The sequence below is a fragment of the Psammomys obesus genome, unplaced genomic scaffold (genome assembly GCF_907164565.1).
Source record: "Psammomys obesus unplaced genomic scaffold, mPsaObe1.curated_primary_1811, whole genome shotgun sequence".
In the NCBI taxonomy this organism is placed as follows: Eukaryota; Metazoa; Chordata; class Mammalia; order Rodentia; family Muridae; genus Psammomys; species Psammomys obesus.
Window position 1 is genome coordinate 7,375,558 of NW_026596445.1, and position 6,293 is coordinate 7,381,850.

Genomic DNA, 6,293 nt, shown 5'->3' on the forward strand with positions numbered 1-6,293 from the left:
ACAGAAATTCTGGTACATCTACACAATGAAATATTGCTCAGCAATAATAAACAAGGAAATCATGAAATGGGCAGATAAATGGTGGGAACTGGAAAAGATCATCCTGAGTGAAGTATCCCAGAAGCAGAAAGACACACAGAGTATATACTCACTTATAAGTGGATATTAGCCATATAATATAGGATAAACCTACTACAATTGTACACTTAAACTAATCAAGAAAGAGGACTCTGGCTAAAATGCTCAATCCCCATTCTGAAAGGCAAAGAGGATGAAAATCAGAAGAAGGCAAAAACTGGAAACATGATAGGAGCCTGCCACGCAGGGCCTCTGAAAGGCTCTACCCTGCAGGGTATCAAAGCAGATGTTGAGACTTATGGCCAACCTTTTGTGCAGAGTGAAGGGAATCTTATGAAAGAAGTGGGAAATAGTAAGACCTGGAGAGGAAAAGAGCTCCACAAGGACGGCAACAGAACCAAAATATCTGGGCACAGGGGTCTTTTTTGAGACTGATACTCCAACCAAGGACCATGCATGGAGATAATCTAAGACCCCTGCACAGATGTAGCCCACGGCAGTTCAGTGTCCAAGTGGGTTCCATTGTAATGGGAACAGGGACTGTCTCTGACATGAACTGATTGGCCTGCTCTTTAATTACCTCCCCCTGAAGGGGGAGCAGCCTTACCAGGACACTACTACAACCAACATCAAAATAAAAGGATCTAACAGTCACTGGTCATTATTCTCTCTCAACATCAATGGACTCAACTCTCCAATAAAAAGACTCAGACTAACAGAATGGATGCATAAACAAGACCCAACATTTTGTTGCATACAAGAAACATATCTAAGATACAAAGATAGACATCACATAAGAATAAAGGCCTGGATGAAAGTTTTCGAAGCAAATGGACTCAAGAAGCAAGCAGGAGAAGTCATTCTAATATCCAATTAAATAGAAATTAAATCAAAATTAATCAAATGAGATGGAGGATGTAACTTCATACTCATCAAAGGAAAATTCCACCAAGAAGAGATCACAATTCTGAACACCTATGCCCTAAATACAAGGGCACCCCCATTTGTAGAAGAAACATAAAATTAAACCACACATAGATACCCACACATTAGTAGTGGGAGACTTCAACACTCCACTCTCAACAAAGGACAGGTCAACAAAACAGAAATTAAACAGAGAAACAATGTCTCTAACCGATGTCATGAATCAAGTGGACCTAACAGACATCTACAGAACTTTTTACCCAGACACACCTCATGGAACCTTTTCCAAAATAGGCTATATAGTTAGTCACAAAGCAAGTCTCAACAGATTCAAGAAGATTGAAAGAAAACCAAATATCTTATCTGATCACCATGGACTAAAGCTAGACCTCAACATCAACATAAATAGCAAAAATCCTACACATATGGAAACTGAACAGCTCACTCACTAATCGATGACAGCTGGGTCAGGGAAGAAATAAAGAAATTAGTCTTCCTAGAATTCAGTGGAAAAAAAAGACACAACTTACCCAAACTTATGGGACACAATGAAAGCAGTGCTAAAAGGAAAGTTCATAGCATTAAGTGCCTTCATAAAGAAATACAAAACATCTCATGCAAGCAACTTAATGGATTACCTAAAAGCCCTAGGGGAAAAAAGAAGCAGACACACCCAAGAGGAGTACAAACCTCAATATAATCAATCTCAGGGCTAAAATCATTAATGTAGAACACAGAGGGAACAATTCAAAGAATCAATGAAACCAGGAGCTGGTTCTTTGAGAAAATCAACTTGATAGACAAACCCTTAGCCAAACTAACTAAAAGGCAGAGAGACACCATCTAAATCAGCAAAATCAGAAATGAGAAGGGGGTTGGAGGGGGTTGAACGTGCACTGCTCTTGCAGCACTGGTGGTCCTTCTCCTCTGTGCTTGGTGGTGCTGGACATGGCAAGCTCTGGCTGTGTGGAGCACTCGAGGATGGGGAGAAGTGCCTGTACTTCACCTAAGGCAGCAACCTGCTGCAGGAAAGGATCCACCTGCAAAACCCCTCTGTGGTGTTCTGCTGCCCAGTCTGCTTGCAAGACTTTAAGCTGGACTTTAGCAATTTCTAAGGCAAAACAAGTGAGATTGACATGGAAGCAAGAAGGAGTTAAGATTGGTGTATATGTTATAATAGAAATGAAATTTTCAGGTCAAGAAGGGAAGGAAATAACCTGCCGAAGTTACCTGATAACAAATTATGAGAGTGCTCCCATGTCACCACAGTACAAGAAGGTTATTTGTCTAGGTGCGAAAGAGAAAGGTTTGCCACTGGAGTATCAAGAGAATTTAAAAACAATAGAACCTAATTACTATTAAGGAACGATCTCAGGTGAAATGGAAGAGATCATCAAAAAGGGAGAGTCAAAACTGGATAGCACATAACAGAACCTGAAGATATTTCTGTGTGCTAGGATGAAGTGTTTTCAGTGTTTATAAATAGGAATCTGGGACCTTCCCATTTTAACCTGTTGATTTTCAACAGTGCAGTGTAGGTGCTTCACTCTCAAGTGATTCCTTATATTATTTATTTATTTATTTATTTATTTATTTATTTATTTATTTATTTATTTATTTATTTATTTATTATTTAATTTTATTTTTTTCTTATCAGTTACATTTTATTAACTCTGTATCCCAGCCGTGTCCCGATCCCTCATTCCCTCCCAGTCCCTCCCTCCCTCCCTCATCTCCACCATGCCCCTTGCCAAGTCCACTGATAGGGGGGACCTCCTCCCCATTCATCTGATCCTGTTTTATCAGGTATCTTCAGGACTGGCTGCAAAGCTCTCCTCTGTGGCCTAACAGGACTGCTCCTCCCTTGGGGGGTGGGGAGGCCAAAGAGCCAATCATTGAGTTCCTGTTAGAAATAGTCCTTGTTCCCCTCACTATGGGAAACCAATTGGTTACTGAGCTACCACAGGCTACATCTGAGCAGAGGATCTAGGTTACATTCATACATGGTCAATGGGGATAGAAACCAGACAAGTAAAAAGGGCCAGGAGGCCCTAGCATGTGTGAGTGGTTGATGACTGTGGTTTCTTCTGCAGACACTGCTGTAGTCCAGAGCAGCATAGAAGCACCTCTGTGTGCTCTGTGGCAGATGTAGGTTTGCAGCCCATGGGGCATTGCTGACATGGTCTAGGTTCTGCTTTTTTTGATAAGCTTGTAAGAGTAAGCAAACTATCTAGAGTAGATGATGAGATATTAAGAAGTATAGAAAGATGATACACTGTCCTTTGAATGGTGACTGCATTCATGGCTCTAAGAGGTTTGCCAACAAGAGGTCCACCTCACTGTGCTCAGCTCAGATCATGCAGAGTAACCTCACCTCATGGAGTATCTGTCAAGTGGTATTGAAGACTTTAGAGACAAGCTGTCCTTGAACCTGTGGCCATCTTGCCTCACCTTCTCTTGCAGTGGGGATCACAGTTCTGTGCCACACAGGCCTAACTGAGTCTCCTACTGTCCAATTGTGAGACTTGAGCTCTGTTTTTTTCTCTGCACCTTAGTTGTCTCACCTGTATGCAGAGGGATAATAAAAAACATGATTCAGAAGCTTATTTTGAAGATTTCACGAGTAAACATGTATAAAGTTTAGGACACAGCCTGGCTCTTAGTAAGTATTAGCAATCATTATCAAGTTAAATTGTTGGTTTTCCTTAGTCTTTTGAGACATAAACCAGCTCTGTAGTCCAGGATGGAGTTGCATTCAGGAATGTCTTGTCTCACAGCCTTCTTGATCTAGTTACAGATGTGCGCCATCACGTGTGACAGGCTTCTTTTTTTTTTTTTAAACCAGTGTTTTGGGCCCTTAAATAAACAGTACAACTCTTGAAAAGAAAAAAAAAATGAAAAGGGAACACAATAGACACTGAAGAAATCCAAAAATTCATTAAGTCTTACATCAAAAGCCTATATGCCACAAAATTTGAAAATCTAAATGAAATGAACAATTTTCTTGATCGATTCCAGTTACCAAATCAGAATCAAGATCAAGTAAATAAATTAAACAGTCTTATATCCCATAAGGAAATGGAAGCAGTCATCAAAAGTGGCCCATACAAAAAAAAAAAAAAAAAAAAGCCCAGGGCCAGATAGTTTCAGCGCAGAATTCTACCAAACCTTCAAAGAAGAGCTAACACTAATTCTCTTTAAACTATTCCACAAAATAGAAACAGAAGGAACATTACCAAACTCATTCTATGAAGCCACAGACACCTTGATAACTAAACCTCACAAAAACCCAACAAAGAAAGAGAATGTCAGGACAATAACCCTTATGAACACTGATGCAAAAATTCTCAACAAAATACTCAAAAACTAAAAAAAAAAAAAAAAAAAAAAAAACTCAAAAACTGAATCCATGAACACAGTAAAGATATCATCCACTACGACCAAGTAGGCTTTCTCCCATGTATGCTGGGGTAGTTCAATGTATAGAAACCCATCAATGTAATGCACCATATAAACAAATTGAAAGAAAAAAAAACCCAACTGATCATCTCCTTAAATGCCGAAAAAGCATTTGATAAAGTCCAACACTTGTTCATGTTTAAAATCCTGAAGAGATCAAGTACACAAGGCACATACCTAAACACGGTAAAGGTAATATACAGCAAACCTATAGCAAATATCAAACTAAATGAAGGGAAATTTAGATAAATCCCACTAAAATCAGGGACAAGGCAAGGCTACCCACTCTCTCCATATCTCTTTCACATAGAAATTGAAGTCCTTGCTAGAGCAATAAGATAATTAAAGGAGATCAATGGGATTCAAATTGTGAAGGAAGTAGTCAAAATATCAGTATTTGTAGATAATATGGCAGTATAGGTGAATGATCCCAAATATTATATCAGGGAACTTCTACAGCTGATAAACACCTTCAGCAAAGTGGCTGAATACAAAATCAGCTAAAAAAAATCAGTAACCCTCCTATGTACAAAAGAAAAATTGGGCTGAGAAAGAAATTAGGAAAACAACACCCTTCACAGTCGCCACAAATAACATACAGTATCTTGGTGTAACTCTAACCAAGCAAGTCAAAGACCTGTATGAAAAAAAAAAAAAAAAAACTTCCAGTCTCTGAAGAAAGAAACTGAAGAAAGTATTCAAAGAGGGGAAAATCTCCCATGCTCATGGCATGGTAGGATTAACATAGTAAAAATGACCATTTTACAGAAGCAATCTACAGATTCAATAAAATTCCCATCAAATTACCAGCACAGTTATTTACATACCTTGAAAGAAAAATTCTCACCTTCATATGGAATAACAAGAACCCCAGAATAACTAGAAGAATCTTCTAAAATTGACTAGGATCAGAAGGAAGGAAAAGAAGTCCTCCCCTATCAGCGGACTTGGGGAGGGGCATGCATGCAGAGGGTGGAGGAAGGGAGGGATTGGGACTGGAGGAGGGAGAGAACCACAGGGGGGATACAAAGTGAATAAAATGTAATTAATAAAGAAAAAATAAAAAAAGATCTTTTGGTAGTATCTCCATCCCCTATCTTAAACTGTACCATAGAAAACAGTAATAAAAACGGCATGGTATTGGCGTAGAAACAGAATGGTGGATCAGTGCAATCTTATCAAAGATTCAGAAATAAATCCACACACCTATGGTCACCTGATTTTTGACAAAGATTCCAAAACCATAAAATGGAAAAAGATAGCATCTTTAACAAATGGTGCTGGTCTAACTAGAAGTTCACATGCAGAAAAATGTGAAAACACCCATATCTATCACCATGTACAAAACTGAAGTCCAAGTGGATCAAAGATCTTAACATAAAATTAGACATACTAAATCTATTGGAAGAAAAAGTGGAGAAGAACCTTGAACTCATTGGCACAGACAACTTCCTGAATAGAACACCAACAGCACAGGCCCTAAGATTGACAATCAATAAATGGGACTTCTTTAAACTGAAAAGCTTCTGAAAAGCAAAGGATACTGTCAATAAAACAAAATGGCAATGAAAAACAAAGAAATCATGAAAATTTCAGACAAATGGTGGGATCTAGAAAAGATCATCCTGAGTGAGGTATCCTAGAAGCAGAAAGACACACAGGGTACATACTCACTTATAAGTGGATATTAGACATATAATATAGGATAATCATGCTAAAATCTGTGCACCTAAGGAAGTTAAGCAAGAAGGAGGACCCTGGGTAAGATGCTCAATCTTCATTCAGAAAGGCAAATGAGATGGACATAGGAAGAGGGAGAAAAAAGGGAACAG

General features: G+C 38.8%; 1 pseudogene; it reads left to right on the forward strand.

The window, feature by feature from the left end:
• Nucleotides 1–1,950: 1,950 nt before the first annotated feature.
• LOC129669861 (gamma-glutamylcyclotransferase-like) lies at nucleotides 1,951–2,430 on the forward strand (annotated as a pseudogene).
• The last annotated feature ends 3,863 nt before the right edge of the window (nucleotides 2,431–6,293 follow it).